We start from the raw sequence: 15,160 nt of genomic DNA on the forward strand, positions 1-15,160 counted from the left end.
TAGCTTCCCTTGTTCTACGTCTGGTGGTCTCTAGCGAAGGATATCTGTTTGAAAAATGGGTTCCAGTGCAAAAGATTTGAATACCACTGGTCCAGAGCTTTCACCTGATAACAGGATTGGCTGTAGAAACTGAGGCTGAGCCCGAGGGTGGCAGGGGCTCAGGCTACAGCAAGGGACAGGGCCTTGACTGTTCCACAGTCTCCCCGCTCCCAACACTCTCTGTCTCTCTCTCTACCTAAGCCTGGGAGGACAACTCCCTGGAAGGCTTCATGGAGCTTGGCTTGGGTGTGTGCTTGCTCTCAGACTGCTCTCCAGCGGCCACCACGTCTTGGGGTTAATTATTCTGCAGAAAGGACAGAGGCTGTGCCTATGCCCGCTGCCTGCTGCAGAGTAGAGAAGAAATCATTGCAGTGGGTTCACGCCGGCCTCAGATGCAACCTGCAGGTCGGGACTCCCATGGGTGAGCTCTGGTTTTGGGGATTGCATGGAGGGTTTTCCTCTCCCCCAGCAGCGGCCACCTGACATTTTTTCTTTGGAAGACAGTTGGAAACACGTGATTGCTCAGAATTGAAGTCGCCTCTCCCGAAGAATGGGATTTTTCATTTTAATTTGGCTCTTGAGTCGTGGTGCCATGCACTTCACGGAGGACCTGTAGCTGCGAATGAGCCCATCGCCCATCTTTCCTTGTCTCTGTTAATCACCTGAAGTGGGGAGGCCAGACTAGCCCATGGGGTGTCTTGTCACCCATTAGGTGGCTCTGTGTTCACAGAGAATTCCTGTTCAGAGATGTTTTGTGAGCTCAGCCAGAAGTGTCGCCTTCAAGGCCCTGGCCACGGAAGCCCTTGTGCCCCAGCCATCCTGACGAGCTGGACGAGCCTGTGACTGGTTAGCCCTGGTTCTGAGGCCACTCTGAGGTCTAGCTTTTCCTTGTCTCAGCTGAGTGATGTCCTCTGGGGCCTTTACCTCTCTGGGCCTCAGCACCTGGGCTGTCAGGCAGCCAATGTGAGCCCCATGCGCTGTGGATTGTCACACACGTGGGATCATCTCCCGGATGTCCTGTTGGCTCCCCAACCTGGTCTGCTTCCGGCCCCTGGAAAGAATGCCATACCTATCCTTCGTAGCACTCACCACGCTTGTGCTCATTACTAGTGTGCACTTACTTGTTTACTGTCTGATTTCCCTGATAACTTGCGGCAACGTGAAGGTAGAGATTTTGACAATGGGCTTGTCACTGAGCACCCAGTGCCTAAGTGCCTTTCTTGTCTCAGAATAGATACATGGGAATTATTTGTTGGGGAAATGGAGGGAGAGAGAGAGCCTGAATGAAAGAATGAGCGTGAGAAGTAGGTGCCTGGTGCTTTGGCCAGGCACCGTGGTTCCTTTGGTCCACACGCTCTGGGCGCAGAGCCTCCAGACAAGTGGTCTGGGGCCCTCTCACAGAGCCAAGTTTGAAGATCAAGTCCTTCCAAAGGATATCGCTAGGAGTGCAGAAGGCCAAAGGGATTTTGAGGTGACTCCAGGGGGCTGAGTGGAGAGACCATGGCAGGAATAGCATAGTCTTTGGCAATGGGCAGTCCAGCGGTGGTTGCCATATTTGGCCCACCAGCTGCTGCCATTTGTGTGAAGTACAGTGGGGGCAGGAGGTTCTTGGCTGTGGGGATAATACAGGTGTCTGTGTTTTCACCTATGCAAGACCATTATGTAATAATCTTCATCTCCTGTGTGGAGGGCTGGTGTCATTGGTGGTCAGGACACTAGGGTAGCTCATGGGGGAGAGAAGAAGGGGAGGCTTGGATTCCCCAGTGGGGCTGGGTCCTTCCTTGGCTACTTAGCTGTGGTATCTGAGTAAGCCCACCAGCTCCTCTAAGCTTTAGATCCCTTGTCTCTAAAGTAGGGACAGTCCCAGCCTAGCTGACATTGGCTGTGAGGCCAAATGAGTGTGTGCAGGAGAAAGTGTTGCCTGGTGTCACTGTCAGGGTTTTGTCATTGGCAGGGGTCTCCAACAATAAAGCTGGGCCCTCCTCAGTCCCCCTGTGAGGTGACTGCCATTGTGGAGAATATTGTCATTGGAGTAAGTGCCCAGGCACCAATCTAGCTGGTGGTTCGTGTCAGGAATGTGCCACCGTCCAGAAACATTCAATCACAACATTAGGGGTGAAAAGTGTGTCCCTAAACATTTCTGCCTTTTGAGAAAACAGCTTAATGTTTTGTAGAATTACTCAGTGGGAAAAAAAAAATACAGCCTATACTGAAAACTACATAAAAGGGAGAAAAATTTTCTCAACTCTACCAACCTAGTAATAATGACTGTTAAATCTTTCCTGAAAATATTTCACATGATCTAGATATATAATTTCATGTCAGTGGGAAAATCCCCAATATTCTATTGGGGATAATCCCCAATAGCGACTCATTAAACTCTCAACAATATGTTGTGGACATTCCATGTCAATGAATATACATCTGTGACATCACTTTTTTAAAAAATAAATTATATTGTGTTTATTTAAGGTATATAACATGCTGTAATGGGATACAAGTAAATAATAAAATGGTTTCCAAAAAATGGGTAACTATGTGAGATGATGGGGTCTCTTTTTGTAACATTTTATTATGGAAAATTTCTAACATTTCTATACGTGTATATGTACACATATACACATACAGTCTCATAATGTCATCGCTCTGTTGTCAATAATTTTCAATTTTTGGCCAATCTTATTTCATCTCAGCCCTGTCTTCTGTTACCCCCTATTATTACTATTTTGTATTATGATAAATACTCCTAACATAGTTTACCATTTGTGGCATTTAGCACATTCTTAATCTCATACAACCATCACCTCTGTTTAGCTCTAGAACATTTTCATCACCCCAGAGGAAGCCCAGCAATCACTCCCCCAGTTCTCCTCCCTCACCCCCTGGCAACCACTAATCTGCTTTCCCCATTTTATTTTATTTTAAAATTATTATGCTAACTTTTTAAAAAATTATGTTATTTTATGACAGAGTCTTGCTCTGTTGCTTCAGGTAAAGTACAGTGGCATCATCCTAGCCCACTGCAACCGCAAACTCCTGGGCTCAAGTGATCCTCCTGCCTCAGCCTTCTGAGTAGCTGGGACTATAGGTGTATGTGACCATGCCTGGCTAATTTTTCTATTTTTGGTAGAGAGTGAGTCTTGCTGTGTTGCTTAGGCTGGTCTTGAACTCTTAGGTTCCAGTGATCCTCCTGCCTGGAGTACTAGGATTACAGTTGTGAGCCACCATGCCCTGCCTCCCCTTATTATTTTAAAGCAAACCCCATATGCAAACATTTTGCTGTGTATCTCTAAAAAAACAAGGATTCTTTTAAAGGTATAACTTTAAGACCACTATCATACCCCAAATCACAATTCTTTAATTTTATCACCTGTCCAAATACCTAATTATAAATGTCATTATCAATGATACATAATATTCTATTAAATGGATATAGCATCATTTACTTAAACATTTTTGAACCATTCCAGTTATTTGTCGTGTTTCTCTATTATCAACAAAAGACACTGGGACAAGCATTTCTATGCTCATATTTTTTTCCCCTTTTTTTGCACTACCGTGGTTATTTCCTAAGGCTAAATTCTTAGAAAAGGGACGACTGGGTCACATGCATGCTTCACATTTTGATATTGTTGCTGAGTTATCCTCCATGAAGGTGGTTCCAGTTTACACTCCCCTTAGCAAGAAATAAATCTGTGGCTCGGTTAAGGGCAGATACTCCCTGGAAAATATTCCTGTGTTAATCCTTTGCCATAGCTCATGTAAAAGTGCCACTGTTCCTCGATTTGTGCAAAAAGGTTTGGTCCCATTGAGCTCAGGGTCTCCCAGATGTGGTCGCAGCTTAAGACCATCAATTGATGACCGAATGCAGGAAAAAAATACCTTGGTGCCCACAGTGACAGCCCACGCAGCGCTGCGGCCGAGGGAGGGCACAGAGCTGTCGGGGAGAGCGATGGCAGCGGCCCGAGAGAGCAGGCAGGCAGCGGCCCTATTAGTGGATCCTGGCTGGTTTGCAGACGTGCTCATCAGTCTGGAAGCCAGGGAAGCTGGTGGGAGGAAATCGATACTCTGTCTTCTAGAGCAGAGAGAGGAAGAAGGAACTGGTGAGAAAAATTATCCTCCACTATTCACTTGAACTTGATTTCCTACACTATTAAAAACATTATAGTGACATCAAAGGAGATTTGAAAGAAGAAATGAAAACACTGCCACGATCCCAGCCATTGCTATTCCTTGGGACCTGCTCGTACCGCACACACCCCAGCATGCCACGGACAACAGAGCGACCGCCACACTGATCCCCCTTCCCTAGGCATTGTATTATGGCATCGGTATTCTGGCTGCTCTGCAGGCTTTGTTGTCACTTCTGGTGCTTGCGTCTGCTTTATCTGGAGCCTGGTCCCAGTTTTCTTGCCCTGCAAGTATCTTGCAGTTGGACACTTGGGCAGCTCACAATTATGGCCTGTTATAAATATAACACGCCACCAACTATGCTCAGAGCTCCCTCTTTCTTCTGCGGTGCTTACCTAGGGAACATCGTGTTGGGTAGAAGCGTGAATAAGGTTGTGGCTTTCATTCCACTGTCCTCTAGCCCAGTTGTTTTAAAAAAAAAATGAGGGTAGTCCCCTGTCTCCCCAGGAGGGCATAAGATACCTCTACTACAATATGAGAAGAAAACATTAGAAGTTTTACTCAAACTGATTTAATTTCATCTTTTACAATTTTAGTTTTTATTTATGTTATGTAATATACATAAAGTATAAGTCAAGTAGTACAAAATATGTATAACCTGTAAATAAACATTCACATACTGGGGACTCACAGCAAAACTTTTTTTGGATAGGGTGTGTAATCACAGCAGTTTGCAGATCTGGTTTGTGGGTTCATTTTTTTTGAGATAGAGTCTCACTCTGTTGCCCAGGCTAGAGTGCCATGGCATCAGCTCAGCTCACAGCAACCTCAGACTCCTGGGCTCAAGTGATCCTTCTGCCTCAGCCGCCCTCCCTGGGATTACAGGCATGCACCACTATGCCCGGCTAATTTTTTCTATATATTTTTAGTTGTCCAGCTAATTTCTTTCTATTTTTAATAGAGATGAGGTCTCGCTCTTGCTCAGGCTGGTCTCAAATTCCTGAGCTCAAACAATCCTCCCGCGTTGGCCTCCCAGAGTGCTAGGATTACAGGTGTGTGAATTCTTTAAGGACCAGCACCACCTTCTATTCACTTTCTATTCCTACCACCTAGCAGGGAGTGGCGCCCCCCAGGCCTTTAGAAAATGCCTCTAAAGGGTGCTCCCAGGTGGCACTGTCACCTAGCACACTCCTAAAGGGATGGGCGTCAGCATGCTCAGGAGCCCAGTGCCTTCCTGTCTCAGCTGCTTGGCCTCCCTGTCCTTCCCGGGGTGCACGTGTTGCTACGGGAGCTGGACAGAAGTGACTCCAAGTGACAAGAACCCATATCCTGCCCTTCCTTGGGAAAGCTCCAGAAAGAAAGGAAGCACCTGGTATTGAAAGCATCCCCAGTTTCTTTCTAGAAAAAAGTAGAAACAGAGGGGATGAAGAAGGGTTTAGTTTCGTGCTTGAGTTGTGGGGACCCGAAGGACCCGTGGCCCCTTTGGTGGTTGGGTGCTCCTTGCTGCCCACCCCGGCACCCCTGCACTTCGCACCTCTCTCTAAGCACCTATTACACAGAAAGCCAGCTTGTACTCACTCTTTGGGCTCCCTCTTGCTGGTCAGTATTCCTTTGACCATTGCTTTTCCTTTTGGAAGTGCATGTGTGCACGTCTGGCCCTACATGTGTGCCAGTCAGATTCTCACTGTACATGAAGCAAAAATCTATTTGTAGTTGATTTAAAACCAAAACAAGATGCCAGAATTGAATACTCTTTCAGGCTGAGCTTTCAGTCTTCGAGGGGCTCACAGCCCTGGGCGAGCAGAAAGGCACTGTTATTAGCATTATTCGAAAGCCTGGTGTCATGCCCTGCACCCTAGTGCCAGCGCTTTCGCTGTGAACCTGCCGCAGCGATCCATCTTCTCTCAGAACTGGCAGCGTGAATATCCAGCAGCAGGTCCTGTGGAAAACTCCCTGCAGCAGTGGCACGGCTGCTAAGGAATCGGTCTCGTCGGTGAGTTTCACTCAGTCCCTGCTATCTGCGACACTGCAACACTCATGAGCTAGGGTAAATGCCAGTGCCGCGACTTGGGCATTTTCTGCATTCTGCTGGAATGCCGCAGGCCACTGAGACCCCATTAAACTGTTCTAATTTGACTCCTTTGACATTTGTGGACCCAAGTCTGTGGCCTCACCTCATTCCAAGCAACTCAAAGGTGAAAGTCAGCGTCTAGTGGGCTGAATCCGGAGCAGCATCTGCCTCGGGGAAGCCTGGGATTTTAGCTGGAGGTGGGGGTCTGACCGCAAGAAGGTTCTGGGCCTCATGTACTATTTTTATTTTAGTATTTAAATGTTTTTTTTTTTAAATCCACTAATATGCACAGGAAGGGAGCAGTAGAAGTCATGCCTCTCGTGCAAAGCGGCAGCCCTGCTCCCCACGCCCTCCCCTCTTTCCATCCTGCCCCCCAAGGCAGCCGTTCCTGCCTCTGGTTATTGCCCTGGCGCCTGCCATACACTGACTGAGTCATTTGTCTTTTGACTCAACCCCAGCCTGAGCTGTGGGTGTGGAGGGGCTCAGGAGCCTGGGAGCCTCTGGTGTCCCTGTCCACCACTCTCCACTGGCGTCTGTGTTCCTCAGAGACACACTGACTTGCTTGCATCCTGGAAAATGACCCCGAGGTGGACTGCAGCATGCCGACCTCGGGCTGCCTGGAGAGAAGGAGACCCCTTAAGGGATGTGCCCAGGCAGTGAGGCCGACCATGGGTGGTGCTGGGTTCTGTGCTTGGCAGGTCCCAACCCAACCCAAGCACCATCCCCATGAGTGGCACTGTCCTGCTGAGAGGGAGGGAAGCATTATCAGGTCCCCCTCCACCCCCTGACAAAGGAGGCCCTCCCTGCCCCGGGTGCCTTGCCTGATCGCTGAGGGAAGTGGTGATCCTCTGATCAACATCTGTCTCCTTTATGTGACTGTGGGCTCCAAGAAGGCAGCATCTCTCCTGTGTTCACCGTGGTGTGCTCAGTGCCAAGTGCAGGGCCAGGAGGTACTCAGGAAATGTTGGGCGAATGAATGGTGGCACCAGCATTGAAACGCAGATTTTTGCAGCTTCCAAGCTTTGCTTTGCTGCATCCCTTAGATGAGAACATAGTGAGGGGCAGGAACCAGTAAGTTTTTTTGTTTATCATTTGGTGGGGGACACCTAGGACTAGGGGGCTTTGCTCAGAAGCTGGCCTTGGAGCTCTCCAGGCCAAGCTTAGATGAGTTAACACAGCTTCCCCAAATGCCAGGTGCTCTGCTGGTCTCTTGGAATAGCAGCCACTTTGATCATATCAAACCTCAAGGAGAGGGATATAAAGTATAAGTTGGATTTTTATTAGATTTGGCACTGGCATCCTTCTGCCTTAAAGCAGCTCAAGAAATTGAACTGTGGTCACAAATTGAATCCAATCAGGAGAACCCCTGCCTACTACAAAGAGAATCTCTGGGGCAGAGATTCTCCAGGGAATGAGTGGTGGCCCTACATGGCCCGTGAACTGTGTGCCAGCTTCAAGCAGGGTGACTGGATAGTGGCATCTGCCCCACCAGGGCAGGTGGGGACAGCAGCCAAGTCTTTTGGACAGAGCCAAAAGACTACTGGGCTTTCAGCAGGAGGTGAGAATTCTGACCACAGGAAGGTTCTGGGCCTCATGCTTACAGCGGTTGTCCCAGCTGGAGGGTGTGAACAGCACAGCATTTCTTGATGGACAGCTGCTCTTTTTTGGTCTTCAATACGTGTCTTTCCAAAAAAAAAAAAAATTCATCGAGGTATAGTTGACGTGCGATAAACTGTATATATTCAAAATGTGCAATCTGGTAAGTTTTGACACACGTACGCATCCATGAAACCATCACTACAATCAAGATAATGTACCTACTCACCACCCCAAAGTCTCCTCATGTCCTTTTGTAATCCCTCCTCAGCCTCTCCCACCTTCCCAGGTAACCACTAACCTGCTTTCTGGTGTGATAAATTAGTTTGTATTTTCTAGGGTTTCATGCAAACAGAATTATACCATATATACTCTTCTCTTTGCCTTTTTCCCACCCAGCATAGCTATTTTGAAATTCATTTGTATGGTTGCATAAATCACTAGTTTCTTGCTTTTTATTGCTGAGTAGTGTTCCATTGTATGGTGCAGCACACTTTGTTCTTCCATTGACTGTTGATGGACATTTGAGTCGTTTCCAGGTTTGGCCATTACAGATGGAGCTGCTGTGAACATTTGTATACCGGCCTTTGCATGGGTGTATTTCTTTTTTTCTCTTGGGTAAATACCTAGGAGTAGAATGGCTGGGTCATAGGGTATATATATGTGTTTAACTTTTTTTTTTTTTTTTTGAGACAGAGTCTCGCTTTCTTGCCTAGGCTAGAATGAGTGCCATGGTGTCAGCCTAGCTCACAGCAACCTCAAACTCCTGGGCTCAAGCGATCCTCCTGCCTCAGCCTCCCGAGTAGCTGGGACTACAGGCACGAGCCACCATGCCCGGCTGATTTTTATATTATATATATTAGTTGGCCAATTAATTTCTTTCTATTTTTATGGTAGAGACGGGGTCTCGCTCAGGCTGGTTTTGAACTCCTGACCTCGAGCAATCCGCCCGCCTCGGCCTCCCAGAGTGCTAGGATTACAAGCGTGAGCCATCGCGCCCAGCAATGTGTTTAACTTTTTAAGAAACTGCCAAGCTGTCTTCCAAAGGGATGGCACCATTTTACATGCCCATTGGTGGCACAAGACAGTCCTGGGTGGGGGAAGACCAAATCAGCCATCCTAGGACAACCTGAGAAAGTGTTGAACAAAGGTTTTCCTGATACTACTCATTGTGCCTTTTTGACAATGATTGTATGTTTTCTCAGGCATCACAGTGTTTGATGTGTCCTACTTAATAGATACGGTCCTACCTATGGCTACCCGGAGGGAATTCAGTGAAGGCAGCTCACTGCGGACACAGGTTCTTGCCTCTCACGATTCTGTTTGTTTTCATTCCCCGAAACATGAAATACCCCATCTCACAGGGAGACAGGCTTGTTCAGAAAGCATATTTCTTCTAAAGGTAAATGAATAACTCTGCAATGCTGATAATACTATTGTTCCCCAAATCCAACCGATCGTATACAATCTTTGCCTTTGGGAATGCTTGCATAAGAATGCAACTTATAAATATTTCTTGGAAATGCAAACTCTGTGGCATCTTGATGAAAAATGTGCCTTTTCTCAACCTGACACTTCGCACAACATAGCTCCTTGGCCCTGGAAGCTTCTGGGGCAATTCCTAGTTGGGAAAACCAGGCAAGTGCTGAGAAGAGAATGTGGGTCTTGGAAATGTCCACTGCGATCATCGGGACTGTGTTAATTGAAAGTTACTATCGGTGTGTAAGCATCTTCATAATGTTTCATCACAGAAAGAGTGTTCAGAAGCAGGGACAGCATTTTCGGAATTGGCGTAGGTCTCCACGGTCCTGTCCTGAGTGGGTAGTCCCACAGAGCCGTCTCTGATCGCATGTTAAAATGCCGTAGATGAAAGTCCTAGGTTTTCATTCTTAGCACTGGAATGGGACCTCCACAAGCAGATTTATGTATTTACAGGGATTCACTTAGGGATAAAAGCACCATTCAAGTTACTTGGGAAAGAAGGGACCATTTGACAAGTGTGTTTTCAATTGTATCCTTCTGGAATTTGTTTTTGTGCAAGTTGTGAGGAAGGCATGTAATTTTCATGTTTTCCAAAAGTATATATGATTTTCCTAGTAAAACATTTATTATGTTTTTGAACACTCTATTCTCCATTGATCTCTTTATCAATTCCTGTGCCTGTCACACAGTTTAATTACTGTAGCTTTATAGCATATTTTAGCAGCTGATCGGATAAATCCTCCCTCATTGTTCTTTAATTTTAAAAATGTATTGGCATTTTCTCTTTCATGTAAATTTTAGAATCAACTTAAGTTCCATTAAAAATACCCCATTGGGATTTTGTTTGGTATTGAATTTTAATTGTAGATTAATTTTTTTCTCTAACCATGTAATGTGGACCATGTTTTGGATCAGAGAGTGCCTTGCACACATTAATGCTTAATATTTCTTTTTTTTTTTAAATATAGATTTGTTTTTGGAGATGAGGGTCTTACTTTGTCCCCCATGCTGAAGTATAGTGGCCTGATCACAACTCACTGCAACCTTGAACTTCTGGGCTCAAGTGATCCTCTGACTTCTTAAGTAGCAAGGAATACAGGTGTGCACCACCACACCCAACTAATTTTTAATTTTTTAATTTTTTTTGTTTTTTTTTTTTTGTGGAGAGAGGTCTCATTAGGTTTTATAAGGTTTCTAAGCTGGTCTCAAACTCCTGGTCTCAAGTGATCCTCTTGCCTCAGCCTCCCAAAGTGCTGGGATTACAGAGTGCTTAATATTTTTGATTTAGAAAACATCCTTTCTTGCTCAATTGTATGGAGGTTAGTATGTTTTAAGTCAGGTAGTATTTACTGCACAAGTCTCTGTGCCAGGCAGCGCTAGGAGGGGACCTCGCTGCCTGTGGTAGGGAGGCAGACACACCAACAGGAGAACACAGCACAGTGTGCTCGATGCTTCATCCTGGTGAGGGACACACAAGGAGGGGCACCTAGCCGGGTTTTGAGGGTCAGGAAAGGCTGCCTGGAGGAGGTGATATGTAAGGTGATATGAAAGCGAGGCCTGGAGGAGAGGGGAGAGCATGGCTTTAGAGAGCTAAAGACACCTCAAAGGTGGCAGGAGCAAATCAGGAAAGGCCTTCCCGGCCATACTCTCCTCTGGATTCCAGTGTCGAAGGACCCTTGGAAGGGTGTTAGCTGGAGCCTGGCACCCTCAGAGCAAGGCAGGAAAGTGGCTGAGAGGCCAGTGGATGCTGATGACAGGTGGCACAGTCAGAGGGTTGGGACAGCGGGGAAGGAGAGAAGCATGGGGATTTGCGAGTGCTTCGGGGGGCAGAGCAGAGCTCCGTGTCTGTCTGGTTTGTTCCTCATGGTGTCTTCGGTACAGGAACCTGACCAACCTGGGCTGGGGTCTCAGCCGTGTCATTTAGCAGCCATGTGACCTGGGACAAATAACCTCTGCCGGTCCCAGTCCCTTTATTTGAAAAATAGGGTTGTTGTGAGGATGTATAAAGTGTCAGCATCATGCGTGGCCCATATGGCATCAGGACACACGGCACTGATGGTGGTGGGGACATTTTGATCAGCTGTAAAGTGCCCTCTGCTATCGAGAAGGGAAGGAAAGGGGAGGGGAGTGACATCATCTCTTCTGTACTGTTTCCCTCAGAGCCATTTTAGTCATCTGGAACTGCTGCCAAGGCACTGGACACAGAATCCTACCCATTCCCATGGCAGATTTTCCTCCAAGGAGAAGCCAGCCCTTGCACCGTGGGGGCTGGTGGCTGATGGCACGCATTGCTCCCTTTCACCCAGAGCCCCTGGTCAACTGGCTGGAATGTGCTCTGGGGTAGCTGACAAACCAACAAGGGCCTTTCCTATGATTTAATCTGACAGATACAAAGCAGAGCATGAAATGATTTTGCTGTGGCTGAGACTTGGAGAGCTCCTATAATTACACGTGTCCTTTCACAGAAAATTAGATTATCGCTGTAGCTCTAGTGTAATGAGTCTCTAATGCCGGGAACTGTGTTAATTAATAAGTTGTAAATGTTGACTTTTAAGTCAGGGCTTCTTTGGAGGTAAATAATTTACTTTGAAGAGCTTTGGACAGATCTACATGTGATATCATGAAAGGGCAAAAAATTGCTTGGCATTAGCCCATTATAGTATATCTGAACTACCTGTTGGCCATCTCAGAGACTGTCCATAAAGGAAAAGACAATTAGAAAATGTTTGCTCCTGGTGTTGAGTGGTGGAAGTGTCAGTTTTTGATTGTTGCACCCTCTTAGAAGAACTGCAATGCTTACTTGAAGCTTAAAAGGAGGCTCTTAGGGCTAGGTGCAGTGCCTCATGCCTGTAATCACATCCCAGCACTTTGGGAGGGATCACTTGAGGCCAGGAGTTTGAGACCAGCCTGGGAAGCCCAGTGAGACCCCAAATGTACAAAAATTTTAAAACATCAGCCAGATGGCGTGAATGCCTATAGTCCTAGCTACTTGGGAGGTTGAGGTGGGAGGGAGGATCGCTCGAGCTCAAGAGTTGGAGGCTGCAGTGAGCTATGATCGTGTCACTGCACTGCAGCTTAGGTGATAGAGCAAGGCCATATCACAAAAAAACAAAAGAGAAAAAAAAGAAGCTCTTGGAGGGTTCACTGGGTCGTCTCTGAGATGCATCCTGGAGTTTGCAAAAAGAGGTTCTAACCCTGACCAGAGAGAAGAGGCCTGACTCTGGCAAGCAGGTGGCGGTAACCTCCTCTGTGCATTCAGAAGCCAGGACTTCCTGGGCCATGAAATCACCCTCCTTCTAGAAACAGGGTCTTGTCTGCTTTCTCTCCAGGTGTGCACATCTTCTACTGTTTTCAGGAGCCAGTAGCTATCACAAGAGAATGAGAGATTTCCTCAGCATTGACCCCGCCAACTCAGCTCAGACACTTGCAAAAGAAAAGTCAATTTACAGAGCATGTGAAAATCAGGAAAAGACCTAAAGAGCCTCAGGACAGCCCAGTGGAGCTATGTATGGTTTACTACATAGAACAGGCATTTGCTCAGGCTCCTGAGTCTGCTGGAGGACCCTAAGGGGAGATGGTTTGGGTGCAGCCTTTCCAGAAGGCAGCACCAATGACCAGAAGGTGAACCAACTTCAGTTCTGGCCCAAGAACACAGGCAGGATGAAATGTTCTCTAAGAACAAGGGTCTGCCCTTGAGATTCTTTCTCTGTAACAGCTTTGCCTCCTCCACCAGTGGAGACCGTTCCCATTTTAGATCACAGTTTAATTTTACTTCGTGCCATGTTATTTGAGGGTAGGAGCAAGATGACTCTCAGTGAGAACACATGTTGTTTCTTGTGTACCTCTCTATACATGTGACAATAGCTGTCATCAGAAAGAAGCAAGACGCTACAAGGTGATTGGGTTGCAGGAGGATGTGGCCCCTAGGGCTGCCAGATGTGTTGTTTTGTTGCAGTGGCCCATTGAGTGTGGGTGTCTTGGACTGGAGGCAGTGTGGATGACATACAGGATTATTCTTTGTTTTTTTTTTTTTTTTTTTTTTTTTTCTTTTTTTTTTACTTAGCCTTGCCCAAGCAAGACTTCAAAAAATTTGGTTACCAACTCATAACTGTTTCTCTCCACGGAAATCTTTAGTAAAAGGCGAAAGATTTATTCGTTTTGAAGAGAAACCAGAGTATAGGATTATTCTTTGTGTTCCTTCAAGTTTCACCCTTAGTCTGCAGGGATTCTGGGTTCAGGAAAGATTTTGGATATGTAGCCACATTAAAATATATGGTGCTGCTGTTGTCCCACTTTTGTTTGTTTTTTTTTTTTTTTTTTTTTTTTTTAGAGACGGGGTCTCGCTCTTGCTCAGGCTGGTTTTGAACTCCTGACCTTGAGCAATCCGCCCGCCTCGGCCTCCCAAGAGCTAGGATTACAGGCGTGAGCCACCACGCCCGGCCTGTTTTTTTTTTTTGAGACAGAGTCTCGCTTTGTTGCCCAGGCTAGAGTGAGTGCCATGGCGTCAGCCTAGCTCACAGCAACCTCAAACTCCTGGGCTCAAGCAATCCTCCTGCCTCAGCCTCCCGAGTAGCTGGGACTACAGGCATTCGCCACCATGCCCAGCTAATTTTTTGTATATATATTAGTTGGCCAATTAATTTCTTTCTATTTATAGTAGAGACGGGGTCTTGCTCTTGCTCAGGCTGGTTTCGAACTCCTGACCTCGAGCAATCCGCCCGCCTCGGCCTCCCAGAGAGCTAGGATTACAGGCGTGAGCCACCGCGCCCGGCCTGTTGTCCCACTTTTAAGGGAGAAAAAGAGGAAGGGATAGAAAAAGGTTGACAACTTGAAACTGCATCACCCAATGTGTAGAGGTTTTGGCTGTTTCTGCGCATACAATTCGTGATGGATTTGGAGGTGGACAGGAAAGAGGACAAAACCAGAGGCTCCATGTTAGCCTGGAGAATTCAAGGAGACCTCAGTTTGGGGGCTGCATTTGGAGTGTGAGTGAGTGAGTGAGTGAGTGAGTGAGTGAGTGAGTGTGTGTGTGTGTGTGTGTGTGTGTGTGTGTGTGTGTGTTTGCTCCAAGCAGTTTCTACTGCTGCTTGCTCTTATAAACCCGTGTGCCTATAGCTTCCAGGCAGTTTTACAACGAGACTCTAACCAAGATGCCAAAGCAAACCCCAAGAGACATATCAAATTGCATTTTACAAAACAAATAAACAAACAAAAAAAAGAGGGGCATACTTTATAGATTAAAAATAAACTTTTTTGAGATGTGGTAACTTGTTGAAAATTCACTGGCAAATGTGGTTAAGGGTCATTTCAAGACTGATAAGCTTTGGGATCAACAACTTAAAAATCCATTAAGGGAAGTTTCTTCCCTTATCTCTATGCTTGCTGTGTTGTATCACATGGTTGCCCCGCAGTGAAGGGGACATAGGATCCATTTATTGGTTTCCAAATTCCATTGCTTGGAAGGACTTTGGCAGTCAAGGCAGTGTGTGATCTTTGTTTGAAACACTGCTCTTTTTCACGTTGCAGGAAGTTACATATTGGGGGATTCCAGATAAGGTCAGTCCTGTGTCTTTATGGTATCCATGTTACAGTTTTATAAAATACATTATCAATCTTAATTCTGTTTTGTGTATAGAGAGAAATGAATGGTAGAATGGCAGAGTGCCTTAGCTAGCACAGAGCAGCAAGACGGGGAGGTCACGGTCATCTCCCAGGGCTGGGCGCAGGCCAGTGGGGATTTCAGGACCTTTGCAATAAATGATTTGATTAAGAACCTACCTAGCTTCCTACCCTGTTCTCCAAATCTATGGGTATATAGATAAATATATAAACCCCCAAAAT

At 46.4% G+C, this 15,160-nt stretch overlaps 1 protein-coding gene and 1 non-coding gene across 5 annotated transcripts in view; one reads left to right on the forward strand and one right to left on the reverse strand.

The window, feature by feature from the left end:
* Window positions 1-15,160, forward strand: part of OSBP2 (oxysterol binding protein 2) — a 181,653-nt gene that overhangs the window by 69,408 nt on the left and 97,085 nt on the right. The window lies entirely within an intron of this gene.
* On the reverse strand, window positions 13,381-13,497 carry LOC142863777 (U5 spliceosomal RNA). The gene has a single exon (XR_012914418.1). It is a non-coding gene; the product is annotated as a U5 spliceosomal RNA (small nuclear RNA).

The sequence above is a fragment of the Microcebus murinus genome, chromosome 22 (assembly GCF_040939455.1).
Source record: "Microcebus murinus isolate Inina chromosome 22, M.murinus_Inina_mat1.0, whole genome shotgun sequence".
In the NCBI taxonomy this organism is placed as follows: Eukaryota; Metazoa; Chordata; class Mammalia; order Primates; family Cheirogaleidae; genus Microcebus; species Microcebus murinus.